General features: G+C 43.5%; 1 pseudogene across 1 annotated transcript; it reads right to left on the minus strand.

Annotated features, from left to right (window-relative positions):
* Window positions 1–13,470: 13,470 nt before the first annotated feature.
* On the minus strand, window positions 13,471–14,729 carry LOC311530242 (histone H4 pseudogene; annotated as a pseudogene). The gene is made up of 2 exons: window positions 14,639–14,729; window positions 13,471–13,806 (listed from the first exon to the last, which is right to left on the minus strand). The product of its transcript is annotated as a histone H4 pseudogene (transcript).
* Between the last annotated feature and the right edge of the window lie 8,067 nt (window positions 14,730–22,796).

Raw genomic sequence — 22,796 nt, forward strand, 5'->3', positions numbered from 1 at the left:
GCTAAACCTGCTGAAGCTAGCCAAATGTCTATGGTTTCATTTTTGGCCCTGGTGTGCGAATCTAATTGGTTTCATCCCAAACAAACCTAACCTTAAGTGATTTTTCAGTATGTATTATATAGGTATATTTCACATTCCAGTGGCTATTTTACTGAACTTTGCCAAAATCAATCCCCAACATGAATACTTGTTAAATGTGCAGTTATTCTCAAACTGGCCATTAGATATAGGGCTTTCTCCCTTCTCAACCATTTCGGTTTAAAACCTGTACTCATAACCTTGTATATCCATCATGCGTTTTCCCAACTACTGTCTGTCTATGGAATTACACTGGACAGAAGACAACTTCTTACTTTATGGAGAATAAAACACATAAACCGAAACAATTCAGCTCTGGGTAACTCCATTGATGTTGATGGAGTTACACCAGAGAGTAATTTAGCCCAGAGACTTTATAACTGTGTAACAGAAGTAGATCCTTAATAGCTGGGCTGTACTGAATAGTAACAACTTCTAGGTAGTGCTTGGAAATTTGTCTAGACGTAGGTTCATGAAGTTCTTTTCCTACAGTATACATTGCAATTCCCACATTTCCCATCTCCCGTTGCCATCTTCAGATTAAATGTCCATTTAACTCTGCAAAATCCAGGCATCAGGTTAGGAAGATGGGCACCTCAGATGGACCTTCCCTATTTTGACTGACAATCACTCTACAGGCACTCATTAGAATAATTCAGTGCATCCAGAATCTGGATCAATCTGCAGATAGTTCAACCCTGAAAAAACAAAAGCCATTCTTCTTGGGGATGGCATCTTCTGCATGATGCTCATGGTCACTAAAGATCCCATGGCATATTTTGTAAGAGCATGGGTGTTGGGCAGGGTATCCCAAATAAATTCCAACTCCAGGAACTAATTACACAGCAACCCATCTAACCACCCTATCTAACTCACCATTGTGTCCTGGTCCATCTCAATAAACCATGGCCAGGCTTAGTAGGTATACCCCTTCATTCTCAGCACATGTAAGCCCAGCTCTGCTGAATACTTCACTGTATCAGAACACCTATGTAAAAATCACTATTCCAAATTCACCATTTATATTTGAACAAAAATGACCATAACAGCCCTCATATCTCTCAGAATGTTTCATCTTTGCTCTAGTCACTCACAGGGCTTTGGTGTCATGGGATCCTCACATTAAACTTTCAAAGGTTGTTGGATATGCACAGATCAGAGTAAACACAGAATTGTAGTCATTCCGCAACAACAATCAGCTCTCTGGTCTCTTGTGGACTGAACAATGCCCCTGTCTTCTAGGGGGGAGATTTTTCACCATTTTTCCTTGACATGGCTTAATTATTAACTTCAGAGCTGCTTAAAACAATCATATGGCTGGGGACAGGACTGATAAGAATTTTGATATGTACTATTGAATTTTGTGATGCTCTGAACAACTAGTAACTTCTACACTGATAATGCACCAAACAACTCAGCACACATTGTTACGAACACCTAGGACCTGATTCTCCATTGGCCAGCAATTTGGGCCATCATTGATGCCATTGCAAACTGAGTGCAGAAATGGGCATAAGATGTTACCGAATCAGAATGGTAATTTCTGAATACCCGCTTTTGCACTCCCATTGTCTTGGTGTAAATGACTGCACAAACTGCAGAGCAAAAGAATCAGGCCGCCTGTGATAATAACAATGTGTAAGTTCATCAAAGTGGTCTCTGATGTACAGTTTATTAGCCTTTCAGTCTCTTGAGACACGAGTTCCAATATCTCAGTGCAAATAGGTTTGTTGGTCTTCCAAGTCACTTCCTAGCATTTATCTCCATCATAAAACCACCAGCCTGACTGTTGGTCTCTTCACACAAGAGGCTCAGGAATGGAACAGCGGAGAACACTGCAGGTCAGGATTAAGGTGCATTGGCAAATTTCCATTGTGGTCCAGGACTGCAACAGCAGTGAGTATTACAGGTCAGGTTTGATGTTTATTGGCAGTGCCCAATGGGGGTACAGGACTAGAATAATGAGGCTGGGGTCTTCAGGGCAGAGCTGAGGTATATATCTGGCTCTTTGCCTAAGCCTTCCCCAGTCACCTCCAATTTAATGAGCACCAGATTCACATAAACTGCAATAATGAATGGAAGAAAAAAATGCACTGGGGATAGCGGAGTGAGTGACAAAACCTCCACATATTTCCAGCAAACAGCCAGGACACAACAGTAATCTCTTTCCCAGCCTGGGGAAATAACCATCCCATGTGATCCTTGCTTTCGGACGAACAGAGACAATGCTGATAATGGGTCACATGAAGTCAATGGAGCTATGACGACTTCCATCAGCCCTGAACTGGAACTCCTCTCCAATCACCCAACTGATTACTGACAGCTGAAATTGTGGGGCTTTTTTCACCACGGTGCCACTCCAGCTTTACACTGGAGTAACTCCTCTGAGGTCAATGGAGTTATCCCTGCCTAAAACAGGCAGAATGCAGTGGTGAATCAGGTCAGTCATCAATCACATTCAAAGTGCTAAACTCCCTCTCTTTTCCTTTTCCTACCCAGCATAATTGTCACATTTCATTTTCCCTCCCCCTCCTAATCCATTTTGCTAATTTGGACAGCTGGGAACAGGAAGGGGAGAAAAACTCTGATGCTGCAATTGCTGATTCCCTCAAGAAACCCTTAAAAAAGTGCCATTAGCTGGTGTGCAAATCTTTCATGTCATCCGACAAGGTCTTTGAAGGCACTATGTTCAACATCCATTTTTATAACCCCAATTAAAAAAAAGTTGTGATTCCTTCCAATTGGGCTTTCTTCCAGGTGTAAAGCAAAAATCATATTTGCTTCTCAAGTCACTACTAATCAGCCAGACTTCAACATTGGGGTTTGATACACAATCTTCCTTCACATAAGGATTCAAAATGACACAAAAGGTTAGTTCAATAAGGGAATGTCACAACTCAATTCTCCCCCACCGCCTCACCACATGCCTGTATGGTAGGTTGTATGGACCATTTGCAAACATATTTTATATCAGGTGTGTCTCACACCTGCACTGGGATGGGCAGGGTCTCAGATTTGTGTTTGTACATTTGCTTCCTTTTTAAAAGGACAAAAATATAGATCTTTGTCCCTTAGCCCAGTAAAGCAGGGAGTAAATAATACCAAGTGCAGGCAGTTTAAACCCCTGAAAGCCAACTCTACCAGTGTCCTTAATTATGTACTGAGTTCTGAAGCAAGAAGACAGAAATGTTAGCAATAGCTTACCCCCAGCCTATGGCATGGTTTCTTATATAGGGCAGTTTCCATGGACAGCATTTCCTGAAGGAAAAAGGGGCCTATTGGGTTTCCAAACATTGAGGGCCAGATCCTCAGCTGATATAAATCAACAAAGCCCCACCAAAGTTGATGGAGCTACACTGATTTGCACAGGCTGTGCATCTTATAGATTTGATTCACTACTCCAAGTTTTATTCCTGGTGATTTCAATGGAGACATGCCTGCATATGACTGGAGGAAGGCCACATTCATAGAATCATAGGACTGGAAGGGACCTTGAGAGGTCATCTAGTCCAGTCCCCTGCACTCAGGGTAGGACTAAGTATTATCTAGAACATTCTAGACTGGTGTTTGTCTAACCTGCTCTTAAAAAAATCTCCAAGGATTGAGATTCCACACCTTCCCTAGGCAATTCATTACATTGAATCAGACCTGCTCTCTGCCCTGCTACCAGGACAGAGCAATGAGAGAAGGACAACAATCCTACTCATGCCTCTATTTTTAATAATGCACAACAAACAATGGCAGATAATATGATTGTTCCCAGGTTCTACTGCTCAGTTCTTCCTCATCCTGGGATAACACAAAAGACTCTTCCAAGAAAATGGCTCAGTGCTTGAAATAAGATGGACATTTGTAATAGTCCATTTGTAATAGTGAGGGTTAATTATTGGAACTACTTACCTAAGGAGATGGAGGATCCATCTCTTGATGTCTTTAAGTCAAGAGTGGATGTCTTTCTAAAAGAGATGCTCTAGCTCAAACAGAAGTGATGGGCTTGGTGACATTCTCTGGCTTGTGTTATAGACTAGATGATCATAATGAGCCCTTCTAACTTTAAAATCAAGACTATGATTAAATCTTCCTTTTATTTTCTTAACATACTCTGTAGATTTCCTGGGGAAACAGATGCTCTTTCATTGGCTACTCCTTCTTACAAGGAGTTTCTCCTCAGATACCCACTGGACTTTGGATACTTGTCTTGGTTCCACTATTAACTTTGGCCTCATTTTCCCACTTGTAACATGGGAATAATGGTGTTTACCTATCTCATAGCACTAGTGTGAGAATTAAATCATATTTGTAACCATGTTTTGGGATTCTTGGGAGGAAAGCACTATATGGCTGCAAAGCATTATTTATTATTATGATTCCAAAACTTGTGACATGTTTTAGATCTCACAAATGACAACATAGTGGGTCCTGGTACCAGTCCCCCGAAAAAACATCCTCCTGATCTATTGTTTTATGGTTCGGTTCACTCATGCCGCTGATAGCTGATCAAAAGGTCTGATTCTGGTCTCACTTATACTGGTTTTATAGTGACTGGTGTCACTCCATTGATTCAGTGGAGTTACTACTGATTAGGGCTTTGTAATAAACACTTTCAAGAAGCACTGACTCCCTTCTATTGCCATTAAGGTCACCAGCCCAGATCTGAAACTGGCATCAAAGTAGCTCTATTAAGGTCAATGAAACTCTGCTGATTTACACCAGCTGAGGCTCTGGCCCACTGAAGGTGGAGGGTACACTCAGCAACCAGAAGCTCACTTTATCTTGTAGGATCGGGCCCTTAAAATGGTGAGAGATCAGAATCAGGCCCATGCTGACTGCTCCTCTTGCCGTAGGCGTCCCTTGCTGCCACACAAAATGCTGGCTGGTAGGCACCATCATCAATTCATATGCCCCACGTTAGACTGGCTAAAAATGCCAGCATTTTACACAAAGTGTAAACAGCAGGAATGTCATTTAAATAGCCCTCTACTTCTGTGGATCTCGATTTTCAGACCAGCCATGGAAGCCTGAACCTCATCCCTAAAGGAAAAAAATTACAGTGTGTTGTTTCTTACTGCCATAGCAATACCCGAATTCCCTGCTGCTGAGCAGCTCAGGCACCTTTCCCAACCCTTACAGTGCTCCGCATTGGTGTCCCACCATTCCTCAGACAAAGCTAGGCTCCTACTGTAATTCCTTTGATCAAGAGACCCAGGGCTTTGTGTCTCCAATCACTGCAACTTTCTAAAGGGTGTGTCTATTGGAGAAAAACGAAACACTTTAATGTTTACAATGAGAGAGGAACTGTTTATGCTCCATTCTGATGCTGTGTTTCTTGGGGGAGAGAGAGACTGCTCTCGGCAACGAGGGATTAAGGGGATCTATTGTACCCTTTTCTGATCCCATTAGATTCCATTTGCATACATCTCATATTCAGGAGTTGGGAGCATAGAAACAGCCATCACACCTGCTACTTCTGTAGGGCAGAGCCATCTACTAACGGTTAAACGCAGGGCAGCTTTTCACAAATTTGGGGGGAAATTGCAAGTGGCAAAGAGGGGTGTGTGTGTTTGGAAGTTATGAAGGGGAGGGAGGGAAGAAGAGAAACAAGAGAAAACATGCATTGGGAGGATTTTCCAAGCCAACAGAGGGCCTGCAAAAGGACAGGCTTTGAATTCTGCATGTTCTTTTAACTAGGCCTCTGATTTGAAGAGGCCCCCAAAACCCTGGTAAGCCTCATTGAGCTTGAAAAGCTACAAGCTTCCTTTCTTCCCCATTTGCTTTGTCTTCCCATATCTTATTCATGAGAGACATTGTCCCTCCTCCACCCTCAACTCCCCCCATCGGGGAGGGGGCGAAGGGGGAAGAGAGACAGTCAGCTTGGAATGTTTCAGAGAAGCAACAATGTTACGTCACACACAGAAAACCCAGAGACAATAGTGCAGAGAAATTATAAGTGAGGTACCAGTAGCAACACTTGGCTTTAGATAGAGGCTAATAAAAGGGACCAGGAGCTCTCTCTCTCAAGGCTGCATAGAGAGACACTGTGCAAAAAAGAGCAAAGAAGCTGAAAAAGAAAGTCTGGTGGACCATTTTTAGGTCTTGTCTACAGAGGGGATTCGCCCCAGTTACAGCCGCCAGTGATCACTAGTGGAAACTCTTAGTGCAGAAAACCTTCCTTGAACCCAGCAAAAGGAGCACCAGTTTCATTTTTGGTGATAAGGGACTTTGACCATCCATTGAAACTTGGAAAAATAATTACTTTTTGGCAAAAATTTTGAAACATTTGTGGGTTTTTTAAAAATTTCACAGAAAAGTTTACAGTTTGACAAGAAAATGAAAACATTTCAGTCTTTGAAAAACATTTTCAGTAACAATTTTTCTGTTATCTGTTTGTTTTTTTAACAACAGTTTTTAGGGTTTTCTTTGTTTTGAAAACTTCAATGAAAATTTCAACCAAAACAAAGTTTTGCAGAACAGCCATTTGCTGTTGAAAAAAGTGTCTTGACAAAAAGACATCCACCAGCAGCTCTGTCTTCATTATGGCTCTCACTGGGACAACCATCAGGAATCCCTAGTTTAGGCCTGTTCTTCATGCCAGTTTTGAGAGAATGCTCTCAAGGTTGTCAGATCTTGAAATTAAACTGCCTTGACAATAGCCCTATAGGATGAAATTTCTCCTGGAGTGGAGAACCATTTACAGTAGGGCTCCCAACTTCATTAAGGCTGGTGCAGCTTAACTGCTGTTAGCAGTAGTGGGAACGTTTTCTCAAATTCTATAGTGCAGACAATATATGGGAGTGTAGATAAGTGCAATCACCCAGTCAAGGTTCCTTCCCCACTCTGAACTCTAGGGTACAGATGTGGGGACCTGCATGAAAAACCCCCTAAGCTTATTTTTACCAGCTTAGGTTAAAACTTCCCCAAGGAACAAATTATTTTACCTTTTGTCCCTGGACTTTATTGCTGCCACCACCAAGCATCTAACAAATATAACTGAGAAAGAGTCCGCTTGGAAACGTCTCCCCCCCTAAGCCCTACACTCCTTTCCTGGGGAAGGCTTGATAAAAATCCTCACCAATTTGCATTGGTGAGTACAGACCTAAACCCTTGGATCTTAAGAAGAAGGAAAAGCAATCAGGTTCTTAAAAGAAGAATTTTAATTGAAGAAAAAGTAAAAGAATCACCTCTGTAAAATCAGGATGGTAAATACCTTACAGGGTAATCAGATTCAAAACATAGAGAATCCCTCTACGCAAAACCTTAAGTTACAAAAAGGCACAAAAACAGGAATATGCATTCCATTCAGCACAACTTATTTGATCAGCCATTTAAACAAAACAGAATCTAACACATATCTAACTAGATTGCTTATTAACCCTTTACAGGAGTTCTGACCTGCATTCCTGCTCTGGTGCAGGCAAAAGCCACACAGAGAGAGAACCCTTTGTTTCCCCCTCCCGGGTTTAAGTCCCGGCCTTCCCAGCTCATACCTCATCCATCAAGTTTAGGGTCTCACAGTCCTCATTCTTTGGACTGTGCCTTCAGCTACATTCTCCTCAGGAACCCCTTCAACTGCTCTTCTTTCAGCACACCCTCTCTCTGACTGGGCTTGGAGCCTCTCTTTTGAGTCAAACACCCCCAGTCACCTGACCACTCCTTGAATCTTCTCAGGTGGATCTAATTACCTCAAACACCTGTCTGAGACAACTGGAGAAGAAGGGAGCCTTGCCCTGCCCTCTCTGCAAGGGTCCTGGCCCCAGTTCCTTAAAGGGAAAATAGCCTGTGTTTCTTCCTATATCTTCCGCCTCCCAGACTCTATTTCCCCAGGACCATCTTCATCTCCTCACCTTATGTCCAGTTTTGGTTATTCTGGAAACTTGGAATGGGATGACTGGCCCCTCCCACTACTTTAAGGGCCAGTACCCCATTATGCGGAGCAACACATACGCAGAATTAGGTCCTTTATATGACTCATGTGTGGGTTTTTGCATAGTATAGTATATTGCCTTGATATTTTGTACGTTATTATGAAATGTGACTATCTATCCTAACTGCCTAGCCTCCCCCTTGATTAAAAAAGAAAAGATTGAGATTGTATTTAGTCAACACTGAGGAATATTTTAAGTTGATGCTACACATGACCAATTAACTAAGTACTGGATGTAGGGCATACGGATCAAGAATTCTCCAAGTAATAAGCTCCTATTCATGTTACAGTATTTGTCAACTCCCAGTTATTGGACCGTATTTTACCTTCATGTGTTGTATGTGTGTTCAGCAAGTAATGAGTACAATGGGAATTGCCCTGGTTTTTATATCTGAGGGCAACATTTGACCCTGGTGAACTCAAATATTGTTAAATTCTATAGGGAAGCAGAATGACAATCCCAAATCATTCCAATGCACTGCCATATGCAAACTATGGCTCCAGCTATTAAAGATTGTCCACTGAGGGACCTGATAATAGTCTTCAAATATGTTAAGAGCTGTTATAAAGAGGACTGTGATCAATTGCTGTACATGCCTGCTGAAGCTAGGGCAAGAAGTAAAGGGCTTAATCAAGAGCAAGGGAGATTTAGGTTAGATATTAGGAAAAACTTTTTAACTCTAAGGGTAATTAATTTATGGAACAGGCTTCCAAGGGAGGTTGTGGAATCCCCATCATTAGAGGTTTTTAAGAACAAACACCTGTCAGGGAGGGTCTGGGTTTACTTGGTCCTGCTTCAGCACAGGGGTCTGGCCTTGATGACCTCTTGAGGGTCCCTCACAGCCCTACATTTCTATGATTCTATGCCTTAGTGGGAAGTTGTACAGGTAAATCTATTGTGCTAAAGATGTTTACTTTTCAAAGCAGGCATTTCTAGTGAGATTGATCACTGGCCCTCCTTAACATCAGTTCTAAGAATTAAGCAGTCCTATGTGAAAAGAGGGGGCTCTTTGGTGATTGTTAGGGTGGGAAAATTGACCATGGCTTGGTTAGGCAGGGAGTGGGGAGTTTGAAACAACTGCTTGCCACCTAAGCAGGAGCTCCCTCAGACATTGGTCCTTCCTGAGTTAGGTGCAACAGATTTGATCTTCCTGCTCCGTATAGCTGAGGGAAACAAAGATGGTTCTAAGCCACCTTTCCATTTCTCCCAGTCCTGGATGAACCAGGGACCAAACTAGCCCCCAGAATAAGTTGGAGTAACCACAGGGCCTAGGGTACTTTAACGTACACTGGCTTGAGATGGCCTCCGAGCAGTCACTATGTCCTTGGGCGGCGAGTTCTATGGGCCCGTGGTGCCCGGGCACCAGAAATATTCCTGTCCCAGCAAAGTTTCCCGCCTCCCCCCCCACACACTCCCCCCGCGCTTCCCCCGGCCCCACCTGCCACCCCCGGGTGATTTAAAACAGCACGGGGGCTCCCGCCACCACCCAGCAGCGCAGCGGGGCAGCTTTCCAGAGGCTTTGTTCTGCTAGTCACTGAACTATCTAGAGATACAGCAATTTACAGCAATGGATCTGGTCCCACTGATGTCAACAGAGCTATGCCAATCTATACCCTCTGAGGAACTGGCCCCATTCACTTCAATGGAGCTAAACTGAATTGCACCATGTGGGGACTGGCCCAACAGACTAGTGATAATGTTTTCTTTACTCTCCAATTCACTCTCCGTCCCTTTCTACAGCCCTGTTCACTCACTGTACACTGTTCTTTTGGCTGCTGTTAGATGCCTGAGAGAAAGTTTGAAATTGTACTAACTCATTGCCCTGATTACTCCTGTGAATGATAATTTTTAATAAATCTTGGCAAACTGAAAAATAAAAACCTGGTGAAGTTACTGTCAATAGGGACATTTCTGGACAATATTAAACACAAAGAAGTTGTCTTCCAGCACCAAATATGTGATTTCAGGGAGGTAACGGGGGAGGATTTAGAGACGTTTTATAAACAACTGAAGGCTCAGATATAATGAGAAAACCTTTTGTGACATAAGGACCTGTGCATGTCAAGTAAATTCATTATATACCAGCTTGAATGGCAATCTGACTGCCTCCAAATGTCTAACACAATTATGTTGAGAAGGAGGAGATTGTACAGCTGTGCTTCCCCTCCAATAAAAGAAAGCAAAAGTAACTAAAAGGGGATGACTAGAAGTTGAAGGCTTTCCACTAGGCCCGGCTGAGCCTGCTGGAGTTCGTGAAAATCTCTGTTTTTTGGGTTCACAGGGTTCACAGAACTAGTTTGAGTTCACCAACCTTTTCTCTGTAACTTAAACCCACTGTGGCTGGGGTTCTTTTGCTAATGGAAATTCAATTTTAAATACATGGAATCAGATTTTAATCTCTATTCCACCATCATAAATCTAGAGTAACTCCTGTGAAGTCAGTGGAGTTACACTGGTGTAAATAGGGGGTATCTTAGATCAGAATCTGGTCCATGGTTTTCTGACAGAATGACAGCCTGAGCTCTCTATTAGAGACATAAGAACATCCCCTCCAGAGCTGGGTGACCCTCCTGTTTATAGTACATAGACTTGGCGATGTATTTTGCAGTTTATGCCTTTGTTTTCCTATCTACTATATCTTTAAATCTTATGGACGATACTATCCTCTAAGACAGGCAGCCATTTTGTGCTTAGGCTTGGAGGATACAAAGTCAAGCCCACAATGTTTGAGTGGTTTTGAAATTAGGCAAAACCAGTTGACCTGTCCTGATTTACTGCCCAGGTTTTGCTGTTTATGAATTCAACCCAATGGGCTTCTAGGTGCTGATCGGAGAGGTGCAGAGAGGCAACTAATGGGCAAACAGTGCTTAGAGTCTGCTCAGCACCTGGAAAGAGCGGTCCATATATTGCTGAGAAATGAGCACGGGGCTCATCAAAGAATGTAAGCTTCTAGGCTCCCAGAGAACTGAGCCCTGGTGAGCAAGGGGGAAGTGGGAATGATGTGGGTGCAGCCCGACAGCAGTCTGGGCATAGCGTACCTAAGGCAACTCCTGTTCCCCCCTGCGAAACCCATGAAACGGTCAATGCCTCATGACATATACTAGGTAGAGTGTCCTTCCCGACCCACCAGCGTACAGGGCTTTTCCCCCTCAGCTTATTGGATAGCGAATAACAGAGCACCACACTCACCAGCCTTTCTGATGGCTTTCTCCAATCCTTCATTCTTACTGTGACCGAATGCCGTATACTGCCGTGTATGGCCTTGGTGGAGTGAGAACACATGGAGGGACTGACTCATGCTAAATATTTTACATAAGGGTTGAAACACTGAAGGCCCAATCCCAGTCTCCCATACATCAATTCTACACCCAGGTAAAATCCACTGACTTTAGTGGAGTTATTCCTTTTGAGATCAGAATCAGGTCCTGAGCATTAAAGCAAAGCTCAGCAACGATGGACAGTCATAAGAAGAGAAGTCAGTGTTACAGAAACAATCCCTTAAGATTTCTCTTTCTTCAAAACCCTGACTCTGTTTTGATGTGAGCCCCTGCAACTGCAAAATAGGGGTATCATAGTTATTTTTCCCACTTTGGTTTCTAGTCCAGTAGCAACTTAGTTTCCAATCAGAAGACAATACCATAACTACCATACCTGTAAATTCAAATTTATTTTCTATACACTTAGGGCTTGTCTACACAGGAAAGTTTTACCAGTTATGCCAGTAAAATTACACCAGTATAGTTAAACCGATATAGTTACACCAATATAACTTCCCATGGAGACACTTATTCTGGAGCTTTTTTCATTTAGTTTAAACCCTTTTCAAAGCAATTTAAGTCAAAACAAAAAAGGGCATTTTTATACCAGAATGAGAGTGTCTACATGGGGACACAGCTATAAGTACATCAATTTAAATTTACACTTTAGCTTATATGTGGATACCTTGTAACCCAGTATGCACTACTTTGTGTGTGCCAGCCAAACACAGTGAATGAAAGTCATTTGTATGGAAAGGCCATAGTAAATGGCAGAGGTCGGTCAACGCAAGCTGTGCCTAGGCAACACTTCAGAGTGCCCCACCCCTCAAATTTGGCCCAGTTGCCCCTCCATCATGACGGAGACATGACTGGGCCAAATTTGAGCAAGTGGCATTATAGAGGGGATCATAGAATATCAGAGTCGGACGGGACCTTTGACCTGATGCACGAGGTTGCAGTGCCACTCATATGTGACCCAGCCTCCCCTCCATCATGGCCACTTGCCAGTTGGCATTGAGGGGGTTTTCAGTCACATAAAGATATGCATATAAATGTAAATTTGGAATTACTTGATTTTTAAGTGTTTAACCATGCAAATTCAATGTAGCATTTTCCATGATAAATATATGTACAGTATATTTTGGATATGATTAGTACAATCTACAACAAGAAGGGGTGAAATCCTGGCCCACTGAAGTCAATTGGAGTTTTCCCCCAGGTGTGGATCATGAATACCCGAAACTTCATTGTTTTTGGATTGAGGGGGCTGTCTATCTGCATATAATTAGGTTAGATAAGATCAGATTAGATTGATGGATGGAGATATGGAGGGAAGTATGATCTATTCCTTTTTAAGGGGTAATGCACAAAGAAATTAAAGTCAGATGGATTTCAGAGGAGTACAAATTTGAATAAAGTTAAATTACCATCATGGGCTCTTTAACTTGGGGATATTTATCCAATTATATCAAAAGCATATATGATTACATTCTCCACACCATGTTGTCCTTTAAAATACAGATTAAGATCATTTATATTAAAATGTGGTATATATCCTCTAAGGAGCTCTCCGAAAACTTCAAAGATTTTCAAAATATCAGGTATTAAGCAGTAAAAAACTCTGTGGCTCAGGAGATGTAATTAAATTTCAGCTATTTGGGTAACTGTAACTGTGTTTCAAATGTTTTTTGTTGTTTTTTTTTTAAAAATAGCAACTTTGCAGTCTGCTCCTTCACAGAAGGAAAAAGAACTGTCTTCAGTGGGTTTCACCTAAGAAGAGGTTTTTAGCTGGGTCAAGTAGTTTCCCAGCTCTTCAGAATAAAGTAGTTGACTTGGCTATAAACTAACGATCAGTAAAATAGCCGAATTCTATTCAGGTCTCTAAAATTGGGTGTATCTGGAAAAATCTCACTCTGAGTAGTTTAGAAGCAGAAGAAGACATTTGGGATTTCAAAGATTTGGTTAGGAAATATACTAATAGATGACAATGTCAGGAGATCTAGTCAAAATTCTCCAAATTTCAAATTTTTGATGAAAAATCTAATCCAAAATTAGTATTTACATTTTTTTTTGCAATATGTTTTCCCAGGTTTTGATCATCTTTAAATGTTAGCAAATGAGAGCAGGTAAAGTGGCACTGAACATGGTTTAACTACTCCCAACAGAGCTTAACCAGGGTTTCTCAAGTGATCCTATTGACTTTAGTGACCCGTTTAGCTGCCAAAACCAGACAGAGTATAACCCTGGCGCTTCAGAGCATAAACTACATCCATAGCCATTATAGTCTTTCACTTGGCATGTTCAGTGTACATGACAGCATTGCAGATCACGTTCTCCAAGAACAACTTCAGCACTACCCGGGTCTCTTCGTAGATCAATCCCGAAATACGCTTCACACCCACCGCCCCACCCCACCCCACATCGAGCCAAGTGATGAATAGCTGGCTTGGTAATACCTTGGATGTTATCCCGAAACACTTTATGATGGCGCTTGGCACCTCCCTTCCTCAAGCCTTTACCACCCTTACCGTGACCAGAGATGGTGAAATCAAATCACACACAACCGACCAACTGTGCTGGGCACAGTTTGTCCCGTCTACGTAGAATTATAGAAGATTAGGGTTGGAAGAGACCTCAGGAGGTCATTTAGTCCAACCCCCTCCTCAAAGCAGGACCAACCACAACTAAATCATCCCAGCCAGGGCTTTGTCAAGCTGGGCCTTAAAAACCTCTAAGGTTGGAGATTCCACCACCTTTCTAGGTAACCCATTCCAGTGCTTCACCACCCTCCTAGTGAAATAGCTTTTCCTAATATCCAACCTAGACCTCCCCCACTGCAACTTGAGACCATTGCTCCTTGTTCTGTCATCTGCTACTGCTGAGAACATCTGAGCACCATCCTCTTTGGAACTCCTCTTCGGGTAGTTGAAGGCTGCTATCAAATGCCCTCTCACTCTTCTCTTCTGCAGACTAAATAAACCCAGTTCCCTCAGCCTCTCCTCATAAGTCATGTGCCCCAGCCCCCTATCATTTTCATTGCCCTCCGCTAGACTCTCTTCAATTTGTCCACATCCTTTCTGCAGTGGGGGGCCCAAAACTGGACGGAATACTCCAGATGTGGCCTCACCAGTGCTGAATAGAGGGGAATAATCACTTTCCTCGATCTGCTGGCAATGCTCCTTCTAATGCAGCTCAATATCCTGTTAGCCTTCTTGGCAACAAGGGCACACTGTTGATTCATATCCAGCTTCTCGTCCACTGTGATCCCCAGGTTTAACTTGTACTTAAACTGTTTTCCCCATCAGTTCAGCTGCTCCCATTGACATTAATTTCCTAGTGTAGCCCTGGGGGCCAATTGGTTCAGATAATATAAGAACTTACCTGAATCTTTGCTCTGCATGACACGACCAAATGCAAATGCTCTCTTTCCCCCAACCACAGCCAGAATGGGAGATGATGGAGGAACAGCCATTTTGATCCTATACCACAAGAGGGTTTCCCCATACTGGGAAAGTCCACAGGAGGCCATAGCTGCTGGAGAAGAAACAAGGATCTGGCCCTTAAATCCATTCATAAACCAAAGCCAGTTCAGACTACAGCAGCCTACTTATCAAACCAAAGCACTTCACTGTGAGCAAATGACTCGAGTTCTCCACAATTTGAACTAGCTGCCTATGGGCTTCCAGGTGCAATTTATTATGTAGGTTTTGAGCTATACAGCCCTAAATGGCCTGGTGCCATCCTGGCTGAGACACACCTGTATCCCCATGTCCTACCACTGCAGTTGCCCATTTCTGGAGGGGGTGGAGGTGGGAACTACATGAGGGAACAGAGGTCCAGTGCTGAGCCCACCAAGACACTCCTCCACCACTTGCTCTGTCTAAATATTTAGTGAATTTCTTGTAAGAGTCTGGACCCTTCTCCTTATCAGCCAGCACTTGCTAGGAAGTGTTACCTTTCAATGGAGAGTGAATTCCTCTCCTAGAAGAAATGACAGTCAGGCACCAGGGTAATCCAGTGTTTACAAACACATCTGAGCTTTGAGGCCTCATCTCTCCTGCTGTCATTTTTTGCTTCTCTCTCTCTTCTTGCACTATAGCTGTGGCTCGAAAACCGGGGCAGGGGGGTGGGGTGTTGTCTAGACAATTCTTCCTTAGGTCTGTGATTCACACTGAGCACAGGACTTCTCAAATGCCTTGGCAGTGACAGATTCTTAGCTTGACAGAGAATAAAACTCTAGGCCTGCAGGCCTCATACTGATTGCTGTCTAGCAGATGGAGGGAAAATGTGTTGAGAGTGGATCTTAATTAAGTAGTTATGTCTACTGTAAGTTAAGCCATCAGCATAAATACCTGTGCAGCATATATAGTTGATCTTATCACTCTCATTTTCACCACTACGTTATTTAAGGCTTATGAATACAAAGCCGGATTCATTTCTTGTTTTCTTCAGGGATAATGATTTGAGGGGAAATGCTGAGTCACACAAATTTTCACGTTATAGCAATAAAATCCATACGTTTTATATTAATAGAACTTCCGAGAACATTGCTGCATTAGAAAACCAAGAGGGAAGGAAGAATGAGATTTAGTGGATAAAGCACTAGTTGTTTTTCATCCCAGCACTATGATTTCAGTGTTACACAGGGCACAAAAAGAGCCTCTTGCTGCTAGAAGAGGGTTTGCCATGTTATGCAACAGAACCACCAGTACGAGTCAGTTGAGTCTTTTTACATGTGTCACAGTTCAGGGCAACTACACCTGTATTGTCCCTCCACAGTCCTTGGAGGGCACCCACTCCTGGTTCATGGAGGTGGGTAGAGAACCACATCTTCCTCCCTCTTGACAGGGGTACTTCCAGGCTGCACAGTTCTCTGCCTACACTGTGTGTCGGACTGCCTCAGCAAGCCTGCTGTGCTTTCTCCCCAGAGGCAATGAACAGTACAATTGCTCACAGTTATAAGTTACCCCACAGCTCTTTCTAGGCAAGCACATTTATTTTTAAGGTGAAAGCATTGCTGAGAAAGCATACTGAAAACAATAAAAAAACCCAACTCTACATGCATGCTAATAAGCTTACCAGAGATCGCTCCCCAACTCCAACAAGGGCTGTAGTAGGAGTCAGTCCTTCAACCCGCACCAAGGGCTTTTCCCCATGGTTACCAGTTCAAAACAGCCTGAGCTCAGGACTAGCACCCCCATGCAGTGTTCAGTCTCTCTCTTTCTACAGCTTGGAAATTTGATCTTGAAACTCCAGGAACAGGTAATCAGCAGATTTTGGTCCCCTCCACAGGGCATAGCTTCAAAAGACTTGAGTTCTGCATTACCAGAGATGAGGAATTTGCATTCACTCCCTCTAAAGATTCCCCAGGCAAACCACCTGATAATGTTTGTCCCAAAAGTCCATTCTTTTCTGGACCATTCTTCAGTATTGTCCTTAGAAGTTCATAACACTTCCTAAGGTTCACATCCCATCTCTCCAAGGGAAGTTGCATACAATCTGGGCCCACAATAATACATAATCTTTGCGTTTAATAGAATCAACTGCATTAATGACTTAATTCAGTAAGATGTTCCAAGGATAAGCAGGAAATTGCCATGTTTGTCACAACGTGACTGACAGTTTCATCTTCAAATTATTACTGTTAGTGGTATTACAGTAACATCTGCAGCCCCAACCAAGCTCCGGGCCCCGTTGTGCTAGCTGCTGTACAGATACCTAGTAAGAGAAAGTAGATTGCAGTCTACATAGACAAGTCAAATAGAGCTGTGTGGAGGAAGGAAATGCTGTTCTGCTAAGGATTTCCAGATTTTGACATTTGTCTTTGGTCTGATTAGAAATGAAAACCAAAACATTCAAAATTCTTCAGGAAAGAGAATTGCACAATTTTTGTGCAAATTTGCTAAATGTAAGACAACATCCAGATTGTATGGGATTCCAAAATCTCTCCTCAGCCCACCATGAAAAACAGAATGCTTGGGTAGAGCAGCCTATGAACAAGCCTGCAGAGGGGGGCATAATCTCAAGCAGAAATGAAGGAGAAAAGGCCTGTTAGCTCATAGAAGGGGTAATCATCATACTCTCTGTTCTCAGCTGGAATCCTCTATAATCCACTTGCATGGTTTTTCTGCAGTAGTGTACTTCAGTCACAGAGGTGAACTAAATACATCAGACACACCCCAACTGCCTCGTCCACGCTGACCAAAATGGAACACACAGGGGGACATATTCTTTTCTAATATATCTCAGTTTTATTACCTCTGCAGTCCAGGGTAATTTCATTGACTTCCATGTTGTTACTCCTGATTTAGAAAATCTATCTATGGTATTTCTATAGTGTCCACTAACCTTAGTATCTGAACACTGCTCTGTGTAATTTCACCATAGGGCCAAAATCAACCCTGGTGTAAATAGGAACATCACCATTAACATTAGTGTGGTTTTCAGACAAAATGTTATCTCTTTTTTTGCTGAAAAGTTGAAATTTTCCCTGCGGAAAACCCCTCCCCCCCATATTTTGAACATCTCTACTGTACAATGCTTTGACCATACATGTTAGTTATTTCTGAGAAAAGCATCGACACGGATGGGTATGGGAAGCCTGGAGATGGCTGGAGTGGGGGAAGGTGGCTGTGTCAAACCTGGCATTTCCTTGGGAGTCCTTAAGCCCCGGTTAGGCTCTCTCCTTAGGGCAGTGGCTTTCAACCTGTGATCTGAAGACTATGTCCAAGGGGTCCACGAAAGATTGTCATTACCGTAGGAGAGTGGTTTTCAACCTGTGGTCCGTGGACCCCTGGGGGTCGGCAGACTATGTATAAGATTTCCAAAGGGGTCCGTACCTCCATTTGAAATATTTTAGGGGTCCCCAAATGAAAAAATGTTTTAAACCACTGCCTTAGGGCCTTCAACCATAACATGGTGAAGAGAGGGAGAACTAATTTCACAAGTTAGACTCATCCAATGAAGATGGGGGATGGAGGAATGCGCCAGACTGCAGCTCCCACCTCATATTTGTCACTTCCTCTAACGAGAAGACTTTTGTCATTTACCCCTGTCCCCCCTACAGAATTCCAATCTGGCCTTGTATCCACTAGCTGAATTCCATTCAGTTTCCCGTCCCTGTCCTTGCTCCTCTTTAAGAGAAAACAGAAAATCATTTTTGCATTTGGCTCAAACACCCCTTTGAACACACAGGCAGTGTGAGTATGGGGAAGATGTGCCTGAAAAAAACTGCCACCTCCTTTCCAAAGAAATAATTTCGCCACTCTCCTCCCATATCTCCCTAGGCCTTGAAACACTCCCCTTATTAACACTGCTGCAAAGCTGACCAGGAACCAGCAGCTGTGAGAGCCGTGGTCACAGCTCTGTTATGTAACTGAATGGCAAACAAGAATAACTGAGCTGTCTGCTTCATAAACACGGGAGGCGAAATGGTGGAGAAATGAGGGAAGTCATAAGAGGTCACTATTGGAGGTCTCACCAGTTAGCGTTTTGTGGGGGCCCAAGAGATAGCAAAGCCCAGTCTTAGTTTTTTTTAACTGTTAAACGCTAGTATTTTTTCAGACTAACAGCCACACAAATATTAGGAGGAGATATAGATTATAATTGTTTTCTCCAGAAAACATTGAACACTCATTTTCTGGAAATAAGACCCAGTAAGGGGTAACTAAAATCACTGGCCACTTTTGCAAATCCTCCATCCATCAAAAACATTGCACTGTGTATCAGTCAAGGTTGGCCTGCACATACTATACCCACTGCCAACCACAGAAGGAAATGAAAAGTTAAGCCAACTATCAGTGCACATCCACTAGTCCTCCACCCAGAGATACAGAATTCACCCCTAACAGAACCACCACACATCACAGACAAAGCACCGCAACCTCAACTCTGTACCCATGGAGATGACAGACTTTTAGCACCTCCTTCTACCAGTCAACCCCTTCCTTCCAGCCTCTCCATGGGAGCAGTGTTAAGATGGTGATGTGAGGTCTCTGGCATGCAATGGCTGTGCAGTGTGTGTTTATAGGTAGAGAAGTAGGAGATGTATAGCGTTAGGTGGCTTAACGTCTCATTTCTTTGTTTTTGAGGTCCTGTGTTTTGAAGTTGCGGGGAGTTTCGGAATGATATACTGTATTCTTAATTTAAAAAAAATTGCTGTTTTATGCAAAACGTTGAGTCTAAACTTAACAATCACCTAACACCACCATTATATATCAATCAATCAATCAAGTAGGGCATGATCCTCAATTGGTGTAAATCGGAGTAAAATTTAATACTGGAATAGCAGATTTAACCAATTTGACATCGGCTGAGGATTTGGCCCAAATCCATATATAGTACCTTTTATACCAGAGAGATAGATATAGTGAGTATATTATGAACTCACATGATATTAAGATCTGTCCGTGGACATACGGCATGACCATTATCTAAGATGGGGCTGCACCATCCTTTTCGTTCTGCAGATCACTGTGTATGGGAAGGATCCTCTCACCCACCCAATCCCCCTGTTTTCCCATTACTTGGTTCTAGGAGTCCTACAGTCTTTGGACCACCATTAATTATGCTAAATACTCCTTTCCCCCTGCCCTTTCTCACTCTTGTCTATTTAGGTTGCAAGCTCCATAGACCAGAGCTTGATAACCACTGTTCAAGGAGGAGTTCCCAGCCAATGGCTGTGCCTCTGTGGGTCTCTGGAGTGGGAAGATTATGGCTGCTAACAGTGGTGTTGTCTTGGGGAAGCACACCCCACACTTCCCCTCCCCCAAAGCAGCACTGAAGGAGCACTCGTTATATCTTTTCCAAGATACAACAAGTTCTGCCCCTCACCATGCTCCCATCAGCTTCAAAGCCACACAAAGTTATAAGGTCCTTGGGCATCACTTGCACCTTCTCCTCTTCTCTAGTGCATAGTGGAAAGATGGTGTGAGGGGACGTTTGGCTCTGGTGTGGGGATCTGGTATCAATTCCACGTGATGCCTCAAACTCTCTGTGTGACCTGGGACAAGTCACTCAATTGCTCTGTGTCTCCGTTTCCCAGCAGTTAAATAGGGATCATTGTATTCCTTTCTCCACCCCGTGTCCGTCTTGTCTATTTACACTGTAAGTTCTTTAAGGCAGGGACTGTCTCTTACTAGGTGTGTGTACAGCAACTAGTGCAAAGAAGTCCTGATCTTGTTTGCAGCTGCTAGGTGCTAGCGTAATTCAAAGAATAATGGTTGGTCGCCTTCCAGAGAGGCACCACTGAGCCCATCCTCTACACCCGCACACCATGCATCCGGAGCTCGCAAATGGGAATTAGCCACCCCTTTCAGAAAGCGGGCAGACTTTTGTCATATTCTCACCACGAAAAACAAAAAACAACTGACGTGTTTAAAAATTTCATGTGCTGAAGCAAGCCATTTCCTGCCGGGGAGCCAACTGTTTTCACAGGTATAAGTGAGGCCAGATTTTATACAGACTCGAGGAAATGTCTCAGCTTGGGAGTGGGGATTTTTTTTTTTTAAGGGGGAAAGGAAATGTCAAGGATTTTGGAAACATGAAGTGAATAGGGTGGGACACAGAACTTTCCTGACCCAAAGCTGAAGGCAGCAGCTTGAAACTGAAATGAACTAGACCACCTGCAAGAAAAGGGGAGGAAGAAGGATGGGAGCGAGGGATGGGAAATGGAGTGGGCATGAATATAAACCACAACGTTTAAAAAGCATCCTCTGGTGAATTATTAAAGACGCTGTGTTGCTCATTTCAGGTCCGGACATCTTGGCAGTTGTGATGGGAACGATGCCAAGGCATCTGAACACAGGCAGAATACTTATTTCAGAATTCCTGGCAGGCACCTTTCCTCTAAAGCCTGGGATCTGGTGAGTGTTAGAGGGAAAAGTGCCTTGTGCTAAAGACCAGGGAAGATAGTCACACAGATGCACACCCCTCTGCTAAGTGGTGGACATGACAGGATAATGTCTTATAGGAGCTGGAGCTCAGGCTGAGGAACTATAGACGTTCCTCTCACCTATCCCAACTGGGGTCTGTCCCAAAAGTCACTGCTAAATTCATCTGCCGCTCCCCACATGCTACTTCCTTGTTGCGTCCAGCCTCCTGCTTGAATCCTCCATTGACTTGCTGTGCTTTACTGGAGCAGACCCAAGCTCCTCCTTGTCACCTGTTTGCCCTACCTATATCTCTGCACTCATTTTCCCTATTCCCCCCATCCTTTCTTCTGACTGTCCCTTAGAACCATAGGGTTAGAAGGGACCACAAGAGTCAGCTAGTCTAACCCCCTGCCAAGATCCAGGATTTGTTGTGTCTAAACCATCCAAGGCAGACGGCTATCCAGCCTTCTTTTGAAAACCTCCAGGGAAGGAGCTTCTACAACCTCCCTAGGCACTCTGTTCCATTGTCCTACTCTTCTTACAGTTAGGAAGTTTTTCCTAGGATTTAATCTCAATCTGCTATGCTGTAGCTTGAACCCATTGCCTCTTGCCCTGCCCTGTGTGGCCAAAGACCACAGCCTGTAGACCAGTCAGTCTGACTTTGATACCTGGGAACCTAGTTCATTGCCTTTCCCCCTCACAGGGCTTGCTGCCTTCTCTCATGCTGCCCCCTCAGCATCAAGTTCTGTGTACTTGGTTAGCTTATGCAACTGCCTATTTTTACCACCTCTTCCTTCATTCTCTGCCCTCAACCTTTCCCTCCTATATTCCTATTGACCTCGTTGTGTCTTTTCTTAGTTGGTGAGCCCTTGTGGAGAGAGATCGTGTTTGCCTAAATGTGAGGTACCCAGGACAGTGGGGCCCTTGGGTGTTGCAGAAGTACAAATAATTATAATAATGTAGAGCTTTGCACAATTGGCCGGGTGCAATTTGGGTTTTTTCACCTTCCTCTGAAGCACTGTCCCGTGCCAGGGGTGAGATACTGGATTTGGTGGATCCGTGAGCTGCTGATCTGTTTACGATCATTCTAACATCTGTGAGAGGCTCAAGACAGAGCTCCTACTAAAACCACCAAGGATCAGCCCTGGTGGACTCTGACATTATTGTAACTCCATCCAGGCCAGGTTTGAAGCTAGGTCGCTGAAGAGACAAATGCATTAACCTCCTGCCTCATTTGGTCTTCTAGATTTACTTCATGCAGTGCTCTCCTCATACCATCACTAAATGGAGCAAAGCAAAGAAAAACTTGGTGGAGGGTAAATCTGATCCCCCCCCACCCGTCCCAGTCCCCCCATGACAAAGCAATGCAAACCACAGACCCTGGGACTCTGCAGAGGAGAGAGACAGAGCTAGGATAAGATATCTGAGTGACTGCCAAAATATTAGTAAACAAAATAATACTCAGTGAAGTGGAACAGGCTAACGTGCTAAATGTGCATGTTGATCAAAACTGCCCTGGAGATCGGTAAATTGTCCTTTAAATGACAAAGTCACTTTGTATGGCAACAAAACCCAATCATATCCCTGATGCATGTTCATGGCACACATACAGTGTTGCATCAAGACACTAACAGGAACCTGTGCTCGGGGATATTATTATGTGCAGC

Source organism: Lepidochelys olivacea, assembly GCF_965140295.1.
Source record: "Lepidochelys olivacea isolate rLepOli2 genome assembly, chromosome: 14".
In the NCBI taxonomy this organism is placed as follows: domain Eukaryota; kingdom Metazoa; phylum Chordata; order Testudines; family Cheloniidae; genus Lepidochelys; species Lepidochelys olivacea.